We start from the raw sequence: 17,301 nt of genomic DNA on the forward strand, positions 1-17,301 counted from the left end.
TTTATTCTGTTATTTATCTCACCAAATTTCTAATTCCTTTCCTGTGTTCATTTTTGACAAGATTCATAGGAGAATTATGAGCAGGCTTGTTATTTGCTCCCACAATGTGCCTCAAATGAACGTTTTTGCTCTCTTTATCTTTGTGCGTTCCTACCGAAGCCGGTTGTGCGGGAGCGATGCACAAAGAGAGAACGGGAACGAGACAAAGAGAAACTTCGAGCCACTTGAATCAACACAAAGTGTAACTTTTTTGTGCCTCATTTTTGAGGAACCCGGTAAGTTGGTGGACTATTTTTAAGGCGTTGTTCGCAGTATGAGCTCGCCGATCGAGTGGTATGTCATAATAGCACATATAAATACTTGTGCAATTGTTAATAAATGATTTGATATCACAAACATATTCATGTTTACTCCCGGCGTACACAAAGTGCCTCAATTTTGAGGAAACGCACTTTTTTGAGCAATCAATCCGCACGTTTTTCGGAGTCACAAGCTACAAGCAGTAAGCTGAAACAAAACGAGAGAAAACGCTCTAGCTTTGAATGCGGGAGCGCGGAGCAGATTTTTTGTTCTCTTGTTTTGCTCTGAGGAGGATTCCATGCCTGATTATGAGTAAGTTTTTTTTTGTCGCATTCTAAAAATATAAATGTTGATTTTTAGCGTGATTTCTAAAGAATAAGCAGTTTGTTGTTCTTATTTCTGAACGAATATAAGTAGTTGAGATTTACAATACTTCGGCCGAATTCTAGGAAGATAGTCCTTCAAGAATTGCCGAATGCATCTCTATTTTTTTTTCAAGTATACTTTTGAAAGAATTCCAAATATTTTTGTTAGAATCTATTAAAAAAAGGATTCGCCAAGGTATGTATATCTTTAAGCAAAGTCTGGCCTTAAGGTGTTTTAAGCTCTCGAGTGATCGCGCTATTGTATTTTGTACAACAGGTTGGTAAAATCTTACTTTTTGTACTCAGCATTAGCATGGTGCTGACTGCTGGCGGTGGTGGTCAACCGCATAAGTGCCGAAAGATTAATCTTTTTCGAATTTAAACTTCTTGTAGCTTTTGTTTAAAAACTCAATGCTCCGAGAATTTTTTTTTATCTGTATTAATGAGATTTTTAGCCCTAGGCTAGGTCATCTCGGGACCCACGCTTTACTTCCCTTCTGAAGGAAGAACTCACTTTTTGTGAGTTTGTCGGGAGTGGGATTCGATCCCAGGTCCTCGGCGTGATAGTCAAGTGTTCTAACCATCACACCAGGTCCGCTCCACGCTCCGAGAATTTATTTTTTTGTGAAAACCCCTTTATTAAGACATCCAAAACATTAGACGACCCTTAGGGATGCTCAAGTTACAAATTAGAACTTTTCCTAGAGAAATTTCCGCTGGAACTCCATGAAAATTTCGTGGAGAAATTCCAACAGAAGATTACGATTAACTTATAGAAGAATTTCTCGTGAAACTGCTAGAGCAATTTCCGGTGGAACTCCTAAGGGAACTTCTTTTGGAATGCATAGAAAAACTCTCTATGGAACTTCTGAAGAAATTTTCGATGATTCTACTAGATTTCTCGATGGAACTCTTGCGAGAATTCGTGGTTGAACTCTTGTAGGAATTCCTGATGGAACTCATAGGGGAATTATATTCGACTTCGTGTATATAAAGCAAGTACAGGTCGGCCTCGATTATCCGGAGTCGGGTTTTGGTCCTTCCCATATTAATATCTCGCAAACGAAATGCTCTGAGAAGCTGAAATTTTGACTGATTACTAATCAAAGTTGGTTTGGCTAAATGTCAAAATTTCAGCTTTATAGAGCACTCCGTTCCCTAGATATTTTTGTGAGAAGTATCAGAACCCGACTCCGGATAATCGGGTCCGACCTGTATCTATTTGTCAGCTATTTCTTAAGTGGTTCAAGATCTATTAGAAGTGAACAAAAGCTATAATATTTCTCCAATATATTCACAAAATGTATAATAAAATAGATAGTTCCATAACCAAGATTGTTTTATAAAAAGTACATTGAAGCAAAGTTATTCAATTTTTTAGATATATTTGACCAAGTATATATGAAAAAGTTCATTCATTTATTTTAGAATAAAACATACAGTTTTTCAAAATATGTATGTAAAATTTCATCATAATAGGTCATTTGGTAATAGAGGTATGATTCACATAGGACCCAGCTATCAGTATGGGAAAATAACAGAATATTCAAGTAACTGAAAATTCAATCGATTTCTCAAGCACTTGCCGGTTTAACTAAGTCAATTTCAATCCGATTGACTTGAATTTTTGATCATGGCTAGATACATGGCTAGAAAATATAGGTCCCCCTGCTCAAATGGTCCCAGACCTCCTCTCTCTCTTCTTGGCGTAACGTCCTCACTGGGACGAAGCCAGCTTCTCAGCTTAGTGTTCAATGAGCACTTCCACAGTTTTTAACTGAGAGCTTCCTCTGCCAATGACCATTTTGCATGTGTATATCGTGTGGCAGGCACGAAGATACCGTATGCGTGATAATGTTTGCACCATCGTACAAATAAGGTACCCATATCACCTGTACACACAATGTCTTGGTTTTAATTGCATGCACGTAAGCTCAAACTCATATCACAGTAGGCTGCGGGTAAAAAAATCCGATTTCTTAAGTTTAAAATTTGCACCATGAAGGGGTAGCAGCGGTAGTCGGGACTTGTCCACGCGCAAATGTTAAAATAGTTATTTATGCAACAAGTTGCAAAATGATGATTTTTTCGGCACGAGTCGTACGTTTATCCAACGAGGCTTGCCGAGTTGGATAAATACGACGAGTGCAGAAAAAATCGAGTATTGCAACGAGTTGCATACAACATTTTTTGTAATTACGAAAAATACCTATCTAGTATAATATATTCTCACAACACAATCATGTATCAGGAGGAACCACGTGCGAGCATCCATGCTCATCAGTTTTTTTTTTTTATTCGATCAGGTAGGCTATGGTGTAGCATTTGATCGAGCTCCCGTTGTCAAACAGTTGTTTGTTGGCAAAGGCAGAAGTCGCTAAAGTACCTCCACCAGCTTCTTTCTCACCCGCACTGCCATCGGAATCAGAATAAAAGTCGTCTAGATTCATATAACTGCTGGAGAGTGGATGTAGAATCATCAGCTGAATCTACGGATAATACGAAATTCAGTGCAAAGTGTGTGCTGGCAAAAGTGCCGAAAAGTGCTACTTTTCGGCACCTTTCTTCTTCTCTTCTTCTTGGCGTAACGTCCTCATTGGGACAAAGCCTACTTCTCAGCTTAGTGTTCTATGAGCACTTCCACAGTTATTAACTGAGAGCTATCTCTGCCAATGACCATTTTGCATGCGTATATCGTGTGGCAGGCACGAAGATACTCTATGCCCAAGGAAGTCAAGGAAATTTCCTTTACGAAAAGATCCTGGAGCGTCCGGGAATCGAACCCGTCACCCTCAGCATGGTCATGCTGAATACCCGTGCGTTTACCGCCTCGGCTATATGGGCACCTTTAAGAGTGCCGAAAAGTAGTACTTTTCGGCACACTTGCATCAGGAGAGAAAAGTAGGCCTTTTCATGACACTTCAGCCAACTGAAAAGTGAAGTTTTTCAGAACGTAATTACAAAAAAGACATTTCAGGAGTGTTCAGGGGAACCGTAAAACAGTCTTAGACCGAAAAAAAGCAAGGGCAACTATTCCCGAAGGTGTCCACTGGTCGTCCAAGGTGACAATGGATTAAGAAAGCTATCGCTGCCACCAAAAATAAGATTTGGGTGAATTATATGCGCTCAATGAGAAAAATGGCAAAGAAACGCGAAATCAGCGACTTAACGGCATGGCATATCGAAAAGGAAAATTACGGTGGCTTTTATGATCCTTCGACCATAGAAAAAAAAACTTACATTATTACCAATGGCATCCAGGAGCTACGAGTAGCGCCATATAAGAAAGTTTTGCATTTGCCCGAACGCAACTTCCGTTTTCTCGATTTCCGAAAAACTATCGATCCGTACCAAATTCCAGAATCAATAGTTATTATAACTTTTGTTTGTGTGTCAATGTCTACACCATGAGGCAATGTCAAAATAAAAAAATAAATTCAAAAATTGTTAATCTTGACTTTGACACTACCACGGATACTTTTCGACATTTGCGCGTGGACAAATCACGAGATAGGTTGCCACTTAGTCATTATGCAAGTGTTAAACTAAGAAAATCAACACTTTTTATTCACAGCCTACTATGATATGAGTTATAGCTTAAATGCCTGCAAACAAAACCAATACATTGTCATCACAAGTAAAACTGGAATTTTATTTAACGATGGTGCAAACATTATCACGCATACGGTACTCTATGCCCAAGGAGGTCAAGGAAATTTCCTTTACGAAAAGATCCTGGACCGACCGGGAATCGAACCCGTCACCCTCAGCATGGTCATGCTGAATACCCGTGCGTTTACCGCCTCGGCTATATGGGCCCTATGGTCCCAGACCCTACATAGTTAAATTTAGAACAGCCTGAAGAAATTTGGAAAATGTTCAGTATTATTAAAAATAGTGTTGAATAAAAACACCTCACAACATAAAAGTCTGCACAAAATGCCGTTCTTTTAAGGATTTTGCAGCATTTCAATAACTTGTAGGGGGCTGTCCATTAATTACGTAAGGGTTTTTGGGGGGAAGGAGGGTTTTGAGAAATCTTACGCGCCATACACATTTTTTTAGGTTCTCATACAAAAAATCTTACAAGGGGGGAGGGGGTGTCAGAAAATCGCGAAAATTTCTTTACGTAATTAATGGACAGCCCCTGGGGATCCGCGCCACTTGGGCGGTGGCTTCTATTTTCGTCTGTTTTCCGCTATAACTCAGTCAAATTTGAACCAATTGACACAATTTTTGGAATGCGGTGAGATAGGTATAGTATCTACCCGTGTACAACATTTCAAGCCAATTGGTTCAAAATTGACTGAGTTATAGTGGAAAACAGACGAATATAGAAACCACCGCCCAAGTGGCGCGATACCCTAGCGAATACTTTTTTATGGTAAAAATATAAAAAAGATTGATCCTCCAAGCAGTTATGTACAGATAACATATCATTCAACACTAGCTTTAAAAATTCTTATGTTTGATAGAAAAATCACCAATATTTAAGAAACGATAAAAAAATCATCTATTTTAAGGTCAAACTTTGACACTCTTCTTGAATTCTGTTCTCTGCTAAAACTACCTCGCCAATGAATTTCAAACATACCCAATAAAAGTAATTCGGATTTTTAACTTTGTGTATTTTATATTTGCGAAAACGTCATTTATAGTTATTTATGTAACGAGTTGCAAAAAGTTGATTTTTTCAGCACGAGTCGTACATTTATCCAACGAGGCCTGCCGAGTTGGATAAATACGAAGAGTGCTGAAAAAATCGAGTTTTGCAACGAGTTCTATACAAAATTTTATGCAATGATTTTTTTCATAATGCAACCCATTTGAGTTGCATAATGTTCATAATGCAACTCAAATGAGTTGCATTATGAACATTATACAATTATTTTTCATTATGCAACTCATTTCAGTTCCATAATGAGCCAGTTCGGAAAAAATAGCCATTATGATATCAAAATGAGTTATATAAAATGTAAATTATGATACTGAATTGCATAAAAGTAGTTTGAAAAAGGTGCTTCTCAAAAATGGCCTTCTTCAATTTTTAATAATAGCGCTAAAATGCAGTGGTTACTTTTCTTAAAAATAATTTACCAATATCATGAGCATTCTAATGAAAAATACATTCGCGCAAAAAAAAATAAAAATTTTCGAACACTATCGCACATTTTTACAATTCCGATTTTTCTGAAGAAAATTTTCTCGAGCACGCATCATATGTTGCAAATGTAAACAAATCTACATTTTTATGATACTATTTAGTTGTCCCAGCAAACGTCGTACTGCCTGCCTACTGTGTTTTTTTGTCATACAGCTCCCGAGAGAAGTGCCCCGCAACTCCAACTGTATGGTAGCCCCCCTTTCCAGAGATCGGTCCCAAAAGTATCCACATACAAAGTTTCACGTCGATCGGTTCAGTAGTTTCCGAATCCATAAGGGTCAGACAGACAGACAGACAGAAATTCATTTTTATATATATAGGGTAGCGAACCACTTGGGCAGCGGACGGTATTTTGGGCACTCTTCGTTATAACTCAGTCAATTCCAAACCTATTGACTGGAAATTTTGTACACGGCCAGATACTATACGTATCTCATCGCGTTCCAAAAATTGCTTCAATTGGTTCAGAATTGGCTGAGTTATAGCAGAAAAGTGCCCAAAATAGGACCCCTGTCGAGATGGTTCCACTTCTCTAGATAGATAGATAAATTGCAAACAGTGGTATAAATTCTATGTGTAGGGGATGACGGGGTCAGACCGCCATTCTAAGCTCAAAAATTCATAGCCTCAAACTGATGATGAATTACATTAGTTTTAACTCAGCATTTATGTATTTTAGTTTAAGGCATATAATAAACTTGTCATTCGATTCTTACTGTTAAAAATTCATTGGCTTTGAGCCTTTTGAAAACGTGATAAACAAGTACTTTAAAATTTAACAACAGGATAAGACTGACACCAGTGGGGGAAGAAGGGCCAACATGATTTTTAAAAATATTGTATTTCCATAGGTTGACATAAGATATGAATACTCAACTTCTATACATGAAAAATTCATGGACATAGTTACCCAATGATATATTATTTATTATTTTAACCGTTATGTGTCCGACAAACTTTTTGCTTTTTTCTACACCGTGCTTTTTAAATGAGCGCTGAGTACCCGGGTACCCTGTCTGCCACATAAGGGTTAATAGGACACTGTAATTACGACTACAAAAAGCTTTTTTTTCCACCACAAAAAAGTTTTTTTCTGGCTAAGTCCACCACAAACAAAAGCTTATTTATTTGGAAAGGCGTAGAGTAGTGGACGTATTTTGGCCCACCTTGGGTACATTATATTTATCATATAATCTACAACACCATGGCAAATTATTTTTGGAATTTCCTATAAAACTTTGGCAAGATTTCCAATAAAAAAATTTTCCATTGATTTTGTGATTGCATGATAAATTTAATAAATTTTTTCCAAGGTGGTCCAAGCTACCTGTCATGGGCCAAAATACGTCCACTACCCTATTTTTTACAAACATTGTCCATCTAGTTGAACTGACACTGTTTTTATCTATGAATTTAAGGTGAATTTACTTCAGTAATGAAAACTGAAATTCCTTCAGTAATTATTACCTCTAGAAAGTTTTTACAGATGTCTCACTGCGAGTTTCCTCAATCGCTCCTTCTGGATTTTTTCTAATAGTTCCTTAGGAAATGTCTCTAGCAGTTGCTTTAGGAAGTTCTCCACACTCTTATTAAGAGTATCTTCTAGGATTTCCTTCAAACATTTCTCTATGCATTCCTTCAAGAAATCCAGGTAAATCCTTCAGAAAGTGTTTATTTTTTCTCAATTTCTCCTCTTGGAAAAATTTCTAAAAGTAAACATAGTTTTTGTAGATAAACTACCGGAGAAATTCCAGCAATTTTGAAGAGATTCCTAGAAATGTTTTTTATACAACTCCTAAAAGTATTTCTGGAGGAAATTCTTCTTATTCTTATTTATGGCTCTACGTTCCCACTGGAACTTGGCCTGCGTTATCTTCAAATTGGTGTTCTTTCAGCATTTTCACAGTTATTAATTGAAGGGCTTCCTTTGCATGCCATTGCATGAATTTGTACATTGTGAGGCAAGGACAATTGTACACTATGCCCAGGGAAGTCGAGAAAAGTTCCCGACCCGAACGGGAATCGAACCCGCCGTTTCCGGATTGGCCTTCCGAAGCCTAATCCACATAGCTAACTGGAGACCCTTCCGAAATTTCCGAATACGATCGTAAACCTCGAGTATTTTTGCATATTCGAATTGCTTGTAAAAATTGCAGTAAATATAGTCTATTGAACATTTAGTTTTCATAAGAGAAGTGTGTTCAAAATACGAATTAGTAGCGTGACGTTACAACGTTGTAACGTCACGCTACTAATTCCCATTTTGAACATACAGGGGATGGCCAAAATGTTTGGGATAGGCAACTTTTTTTCTCCCACTAAAAAATTCAACATGCAGTAACTTTTCATAGAGTGCATCAAAAAATCTCAAATTTTGACTGTTTGTCAACCTATTATATGTGCATCATTAGTACAAAATTTGGGCTCGACTGATTAATGTTTCGCAAAGTTAGAACCGTTCGGGTAGAACACTATTTTTTAGACAACTCATTTTTGAGCTATCATATCTCGGAAACGAGTGAACCGAATTGAATGATTTTTTTAACGTTTATCAACAATATATTGATACTGAATACGACGTTATAAACTGTAATATTTTCTCACGGCCAATTAAGTTATACCGTGTTGAAATTTTTACCCATATAGAGGAAAATAAGTCAAATTTACAATACCACACAAAAATTACTAAATGTGTTCTTCCTTCAATCTAAATAGGCTCTAATATATCTGATTAGAGATACAGGGGATGGCCAAAATGTTTGGGATAGGCAACTTTTTTTTCTCTCACAAAAAAGTTCAACATGCTATAACTTTTCATAGAGCGCATCAAAAAATCTCAAATTTTGACTGTTTGTCAACCTATTATATGTGCATCATTGGTACAAATTTGGGCTTGATTGATTAATATTTCGCAGAGTTAGAACCGTTCGGGTAAAACACCTTTTTTTAGACAACTCATTTTTGAGCTGTCATATCTCGGAAACCAGTGAAACGAGTTGAATGAAATTTTGAACGTACACTGACAATATGTAAATGCTTCACAAACTATTAAAACAATGGTACTTTTCAAACGTTAAAAAAAGTTATCATGGATTGACACTTTTTGGATTTTTCTCGAAAAAATGTATTTTTTTAACGTCAATGTCAATAAATATTAGTGTTGATATCCAAAGATTTTCCACTTCAATTCTCAAATTATCTCTAATCAGATATATTAGAGCCTATTTAGATTGAAGGAAGGACACATTTAATAATTTTTGTGTGGTATTGTAAATTTTACTTATTTTCCTCTATATGGGTAAAAATTTCAACCCGTTATAACTTAATTCTCCGTGAGCAAATATAACATTTTATAACGTCGTATTAAGTATCAATATATTGTTGATAAACGTTAAAAAATTCATTCGATTCGGTTCACTGGTTTCCGAGATAAGACAGTTCAAAAAATAGTTGTCTGAAAAATAGTGCTTTACCCGAACGATTCTAACTTCGCGAAAAATTAACCAATCGAGCCCAAATTTGTACCAATGATGCACACATAATAGGTTGACAAACAGTCAAAATTTGAGATTTTTCGATGCACTCTATGAAAAGCTACAGCATGTTAAATTTTTTATGGGAGAAAAAAAGTTGCCTATCCCAAACATTTTGGCCATCCCCTGTAACTTGAGAACAGAAGAGGAAATTCTTTGGATATCAGCACTAAAATTTATTGACAATGAGGTTAAAAATATGCATTTTTTCGAGAAAAATCCAAAAAGTGTCAATCCATGATAATTTTTTTCAACGTTCAAAAAGTACCTATGTTTTAATAGTTTGTGAAGCATTTGTATATTGTTAGTGTACGTACAAAATATCATTCAATTCGGTTCACTGGTTTCCGAGATATGACAGCACAAAAATGAGTTGAAAAAATAGTGTTTTACCCGAACGGTTATAACTTCGCGAAAAATTGATCAATCGAGCCCAAATTTGTACCAATGGTGCACATATAATAGGTTGACAAACAGCCAAAATTTGAGATTTTTTGATGCACTCTATGAAAAGTTACTGCATGTTGAATTTTTTTTGTGGGAGAAAAAAAGTTGCCTATCCCAAACATTTTGGCCATCCCCTGTACTTTTCCAATGAAAACTAAATGTTCAACAGCTCATACTTATCGTAATTTTACAAGGAATCCGAATATGCAAAAATATGAGGTTTACAGTCGTGTTTATGAATTACAGTGAAATATCTGATCAAAAAGACGTCAAAACATTGTAACATCACGATAGAATGTGTCATTAGGTTTCAAAACGGTTCTAAAACCTAAAAAAAACTTACTGGTCATCAAAATGTTACTTAGGATCTGTTCCAATTGGAGAATTAAACTTGACAATCCAATAATTATTTCCTTAGGAGAACTGTCAAGTTCAAGTGTCTAACTGCTTAATTTAAGTAAAAACTAATTTCAATTCGCCAATTGGAACAGACCCTTGTAATATCCATTAAAACTGAATAAAAAGGAGTCATTCTTTAAGGCTAATAAAAAGACGTTGGTATACGGTCATGGTTTACATAGAACTGATCTTTATTTCGAAGATGGTTACATTCGTATTTCTGTTCAAATGGAACTCATTAAACATGATTACCCTTTCATGCCACTACAACCCCTAGGTTTGATTTTTTTTTTGAAAAGCAAGGTGACAAAAGATTCTAGGGTCGACTCAAGTCTGGGAAACGAACGATGCTTTAACCCTAGTAGGTTGTAAGGGTCAATATGACCCAGACAAGCTCGGTGAACGTACACTAAGCTGTCGTGGTGCACCTAGTCTAACATCTTAGTTGGATTAAGGGTTAAATAGACATGTCTTTCAGAGATTTTTTGAAGAATTCAAATTCAAATCACTAGAAACATCACCGATGAAATACCATTTAATACCTTGGATACCTTTTTTTAGAAATAATCAAGGAACTTTTTGAAGGAACACCCCTGATGAAATTGGGAAACCCTAAAATAACATCTCGAGGGAACTCATTGAGGAACATTCTGGAGCAGCTCTTAAGGTCTGAGGTCACGCTCCTCGTGAGAGAGAGAGGATTCTTCGATTTTCGGAACTTCAATCGTAATATCTCGAATATGAAGCCAAATATTACAATTTCCACAAGACAATCTCTTCAAAATATATTTTAGAATATTCAGTTAAAATTTCATGATCTTAGACTTAGCCAAATTTGAATTTATTAGAAAAGAGTAAACTGTTGTCAAAAGCTGTTTTCGCCACCTTGACACTTGTTTCTAATATTTGAAGTAATTAGAGGCATTTGATCGCAAAATCGTCCCGACAATCTCTGAGGATATTTCTTATGATCATTTTAGTCCAAAAAAAAGTACGCTAACTATGGTACATTTTTAGTAGTCTACATTTCATTTCAGTAAAAATCTAAAAAGTGTTATGAAACTTCTCTCATATGAGAGAAATTATTTTCTCATTTTCTCCGCTCGTAACAGACAAACAAGAGCACATTGAATTGTGGTGGGGTTCAGGGTTACCAGGATTGGTCATGCGCATAACACGCATAGTTGCATTTCTAACAATAATATTTACATATTACATATAGTTATTTATTTCGCTTTAGAATATTTTTCATCTTTCTAAAGTAACGACCAAAATGGAACTGAGCCTGCTTTAGTTTTCTATGAGAACTTCCTCGGTTATTGGTTGAGAGCTTACTTTGCCAATCGATCATTTTTCGTTTGTGAGGAATTCACTCTATAACCAAGGAAGTCCAGAATATATTATCCAATGAGAAAAGATCCTGGATCGACCGAAAAAAGTTCTATTCCAATCTCGTACTTCGTTTAGCCAAAGATGGCAACCCTATGTTGCTCACAATGATGATCCTCTGTATGTTGCTCTGCGTTTGCTCCCACGGTGCGTTTAGTGGAACACGCTTTGACTGCTCGAATATATACCAAATGCACAACTTACTAATACTAAATAATATATCAAGTTCGTTGGAAGTCAATTCACTTATGACTTTCCTGTTCAGATACACTGAGCAATACCCTAAATTTATGCCCCATGGTATGTGGCCACTTCCAAATGTTAACCGAATTTTGTCATGCGTCAATCAATTTGGATAATATTTGAGTTCACAGAGCTTGCTCGAGGATTCTTGAAAAGTTTGAGAGCATTCCTCGATTTTTTGTGATTAATTAGGAATTCTGAATATTTGAGTTTGCTGAGCTTATTCGAGCATTCTTGAAGAGTTTTAGAGTATTCCTCGATATGTTGTTATTATTTGGGAATTCTAATGAATATTTGAGTTTGCTGAGCTTATTCGAGGATACTTGAAGAGTTTTAGAGTATTCCTCGATATTTTGTGATTATTTGGGAATTCTAATGAATATTTGAGTTTGCTGAGCTTATTCGAGGATTCTTGAAGAGTTTTAGAGTATTCCTCGATTTGTTGTTATTATTTAGGAATTCTAAAGAATATTTGAGTTTGCTGAGCTTATTCGAGGATTCTTGAAGAGTTTTAGAGTATTCCTCGATTTGTTGTTATTATTTAGGAATTCTAAAGAATATTTGAGTTTGCTGAGCTTATTCGAGGATTCTTGAAGAGTTTTAGAGTATTCCTCGATTTGTTGTTATTATTTAGGAATTCTAAAGAATATTTGAGTTTGCTGAGCTTATTCGAGGATTCTTGAAGAGTTTTAGAGTATTCCTCGATTTGTTGTTATTATTTAGGAATTCTAAAGAATATTTGAGTTTGCTGAGGTCATTCGAGGATTCTTGAAGAGTTTTAGAATCTTCCTCGATAGTTTATGATTATTTGGGAATTCTAATGAATATTTGAGTTTGCTGAGCTAATTCGAGGATTCTTGAAGAGTTTTAGAGTATTCCTCGATTTGTTGTTATTATTTAGGAATTCTAAAGAATATTTGAGTTTGCTGAGCTTATTCGAGGATTCTTGAAGAGTTTTAGAGTATTCCTCGATTTGTTGTTATTATTTAGGAATTCTAAAGAATATTTGAGTTTGCTGAGCTTATTCGAGGATTCTTGAAGAGTTTTAGAGTATTCCTCGATATTTTGTGATTATTTGGGAATTCTAATGAATATTTGAGTTTGCTGAGCTTATTCGAAGATTCTTGAAGAGTTTTAGAGTATTCCTCGATATTTTGTGATTATTTGGGAATTCTAATGAATATTTGAGTTTGCTGAGCTTATTCGAGGATTCTTGAAGAGTTTTAGAGTATTCCTCGATTTGTTGTTATTATTTAGGAATTCTAATGAATATTTGAGTTTGCTGAGCTTATTCGAGGATTCTTGAAGAGTTTTAGAGTATTCTTCGATATTTTGTGATTATTTGGGAATTCTAATGAATATTTGAGTTTGCTGAGCTTATTCGATGATTCTTGAAGAGTTTTAGAGTATTCCTCGATTTGTTGTTATTATTTAGGAATTCTAATGAATATTTGAGTTTGCTGAGCTTATTCGAGGATTCTTGAAGAGTTTTAGAGTATTCCTCGATATTTTGTGATTATTTGGAAATTCTAATGAATATTTGAGTTTGCTGAGCTTATTCGAAGATTCTTGAAGAGTTTTAGAGTATTCCTCGATTTGTTGTTATTATTTAGGAATTCTAAAGAATATTTGAGTTTGCTGAGCTTATTCGAGGATTCTTGAAGAGTTTTAGAGTATTCCTCGATTTGTTGTTATTATTTAGGAATTCTAAAGAATATTTGAGTTTGCTGAGCTTATTCGAGGATTCTTGAAGAGTTTTAGAGTATTCCTCGATATTTTGTGATTATTTGGGAATTCTAATGAATATTTGAGTTTGCTGAGCTTATTCGAAGATTCTTGAAGAGTTTTAGAGTATTCCTCGATATTTTGTGATTATTTGGGAATTCTAATGAATATTTGAGTTTGCTGAGCTTATTCGAGGATTCTTGAAGAGTTTTAGAGTATTCCTCGATTTGTTGTTATTATTTAGGAATTCTAATGAATATTTGAGTTTGCTGAGGTCATTCGAGGATTCTTGAAGAGTTTTAGAATCTTCCTCGATAGTTTATGATTATTTGGGAATTCTAATGAATATTTGAGTTTGCTGAGCTAATTCGAGGATTCTTGAAGAGTTTTAGAGTATTCCTCGATTTGTTGTTATTATTTAGGAATTCTAAAGAATATTTGAGTTTGCTGAGCTTATTCGAGGATTCTTGAAGAGTTTTAGAGTATTCCTCGATTTGTTGTTATTATTTAGGAATTCTAAAGAATATTTGAGTTTGCTGAGCTTATTCGAGGATTCTTGAAGAGTTTTAGAGTATTCCTCGATATTTTGTGATTATTTGGGAATTCTAATGAATATTTGAGTTTGCTGAGCTTATTCGAAGATTCTTGAAGAGTTTTAGAGTATTCCTCGATATTTTGTGATTATTTGGGAATTCTAATGAATATTTGAGTTTGCTGAGCTTATTCGAGGATTCTTGAAGAGTTTTAGAGTATTCCTCGATTTGTTGTTATTATTTAGGAATTCTAATGAATATTTGAGTTTGCTGAGCTTATTCGAGGATTCTTGAAGAGTTTTAGAGTATTCTTCGATATTTTGTGATTATTTGGGAATTCTAATGAATATTTGAGTTTGCTGAGCTTATTCGATGATTCTTGAAGAGTTTTAGAGTATTCCTCGATTTGTTGTTATTATTTAGGAATTCTAATGAATATTTGAGTTTGCTGAGCTTATTCGAGGATTCTTGAAGAGTTTTAGAGTATTCCTCGATATTTTGTGATTATTTGGAAATTCTAATGAATATTTGAGTTTGCTGAGCTTATTCGAAGATTCTTGAAGAGTTTTAGAGTATTCCTCGATATTTTGTGATTATTTGGGAATTCTAATGAATATTTGAGTTTGCTGAGCTTATTCGAAGATTCTTGAAGAGTTTTAGAGTATTCCTCGATATTTTGTGATTATTTGGGAATTCTAATGAATATTTGAGTTTGCTGAGCTTATTCGATGATTCTTGAAGAGTTTTAGAGTATTCCTCGATTTGTTGTTATTATTTGGGAATTCTAATGAATATTTGAGTTTGCTGAGCTTATTCGAGGATACTTGAAGAGTTTTAGAATCTTCCTCGATAGTTTATGATTATTTGGGAATTCTAATAAATATTTGAGTTTGCTGAGCTAATTCGAGGATTCTTGAAGAGTTTTAGAGTATTCCTCGATTTGTTGTTATTATTTAGGAATTCTAAAGAATATTTGAGTTTGCTGAGCTTATTCGAGGATTCTTGAAGAGTTTTAGAGTATTCCTCGATTTGTTGTTATTATTTAGGAATTCTAAAGAATATTTGAGTTTGCTGAGCTAATTCGAGGATTCTTGAAGAGTTTTAGAGTATTCCTCGATTTGTTGTTATTATTTAGGAATTCTAAAGAATATTTGAGTTTGCTGAGCTTATTCGAGGATTCTTGAAGAGTTTTAGAGTATTCCTCGATATTTTGTGATTATTTGGGAATTCTAATGAATATTTGAGTTTGCTGAGCTTATTCGAAGATTCTTGAAGAGTTTTAGAGTATTCCTCGATATTTTGTGATTATTTGGGAATTCTAATGAATATTTGAGTTTGCTGAGCTTATTCGAGGATTCTTAAAGAGTTTTAGAGTATTCCTCGATTTGTTGTTATTATTTAGGAATTCTAATGAATATTTGAGTTTGCTGAGCTTATTCGAAGATTCTTGAAGAGTTTTAGAGTATTCCTCGATATTTTGTGATTATTTGGGAATTCTAATGAATATTTGAGTTTGCTGAGCTTATTCGAGGATTCTTAAAGAGTTTTAGAGTATTCTTTGATATTTTGTGATTATTTGGGAATTCTAATGAATATTTGAGTTTGCTGAGCTTATTCGAGGATTCTTGAAGAATTTTAGAGTCTTCCTCGATATTTTGTGGTTATTTGGGAATTCTAATGAATATTTGAGTTTGCTGAGCTTATTCGAGGATTCTTGAAGAGTTTTAGAGTCTTCCTCGATAGTTTATGATTATTTGGGAATTCTAATGAATATTTGAGTTTGCTGAGCTAATTCGAGGATTCTTGAAGAGTTTTAGAGTCTTCCTCGATAGTTTATGATTATTTGGGAATTCTAATGAATATTTGAGTTTGCTGAGCTTATTCGAGGATTTTTGAAGAGTTTTAGAGTATTCTTTGATATTTTGTGATTATTTGGGAATTCTAATGAATATTTGAGTTTGCTGAGCTTATTCGAGGATTCTTGAAGAATTTTAGAGTCTTCCTCGATAGTTTATGATTATTTGGGAATTCTAATGAATATTTGAGTTTGCTGAGCTAATTCGAGGATTCTTGAAGAGTTTTAGAGTCTTCCTCGATAGTTTATGATTATTTGGGAATTCTAATGAATATTTGAGTTTGCTGAGCTTATTCGAAGATTCTTGAAGAGTTTTAGAGTATTCCTCGAATTGTTGTTATTATTTAGGAATTCTAATGAATATTCGAGTTTGCTGAGCTTATTCGAGGATTCTTGAAGAGTTTTAGAGTATTCCTCGATATTTTTTGATTATTTGGGAATTCTAATGAATATTTGAGTTTGCTGAGCTTATTTGATGATTCTTGAAGAGTTTTAGAGTATTCCTCGAATTGTTGTTATTATTTAGGAATTCTAATGAATATTTGAGTTTGCTGAGCTAATTCGAGGATTATTGAAGAGTTTTAGAGTATTCCTCGATATTTTGTGATTATTTGGGAATTCTAATGAATATTTGAGTTTGCTGAGCTAATTCGAGGATTCTTGAAGAGTTTTAGAGTATTCCTCGATAGTTTATGATTATTTGGGAATTCTAATGAATATTTGAGTTTGCTGAGCTTATTCGAGGATTCTTGAAAAGTTTTAGAGTATTCCTCGATATTTTGTGATTATTTGGGAATTCTAATGAATATTTGAGTTTGCTGAGCTAATTCGAGGAAAGCTTTTACATTTTATTATATTTATTCATACAAACTTCAAACTGCTCATAAATAATATCATTGAATGTTTGTATATTCGAGCAATTTGCTCGAACAGCATGAAATTATTTCCAAAACAACTGTTACTGTTTCAGCAGCTACCAAACGCACCCGCTTTACCGTGCTTCATTGTTCTCTCCTCTCTAAACAAGCTGGCTGAGCATTGTATGTACCGACCGATGCAATTGTTTCCCCGCTTGACGCCTGAGCGGTGCTGTGTTATCAAGGCAGCCTAAAAACGAGTTTATTTTTAGTCAATACGCACCCGTTCAAACGTCAAATCCGTTATGTCGTGTATTGGTCTCTTGCGATTTTTCTTTCCTTTTGCTCTGTGCTATGGTTTGCAGGAGAGTAAAGACATAATAGAAATCAATGTGCACGGATCATCGTTTTCGTGGTTGCCAATGATCATGTTTCTGCCACTCGGCAAAATGTACAACAATTATGATTTTATTTTGTGTGATATTATATAG

General features: G+C 34.8%; 1 protein-coding gene across 5 annotated transcripts in view; it reads left to right on the forward strand.

Annotated features, from left to right (window-relative positions):
- The window catches only part of LOC109400045 (protein roadkill), a 194,803-nt gene that overhangs the window by 166,518 nt on the left and 10,984 nt on the right, over window positions 1-17,301 (forward strand). The gene's annotated exons all lie outside the window — the stretch shown is intronic.

The sequence above is a fragment of the Aedes albopictus genome, chromosome 1 (assembly GCF_035046485.1).
Source record: "Aedes albopictus strain Foshan chromosome 1, AalbF5, whole genome shotgun sequence".
NCBI lineage: Eukaryota > Metazoa > Arthropoda > Insecta > Diptera > Culicidae > Aedes > Aedes albopictus.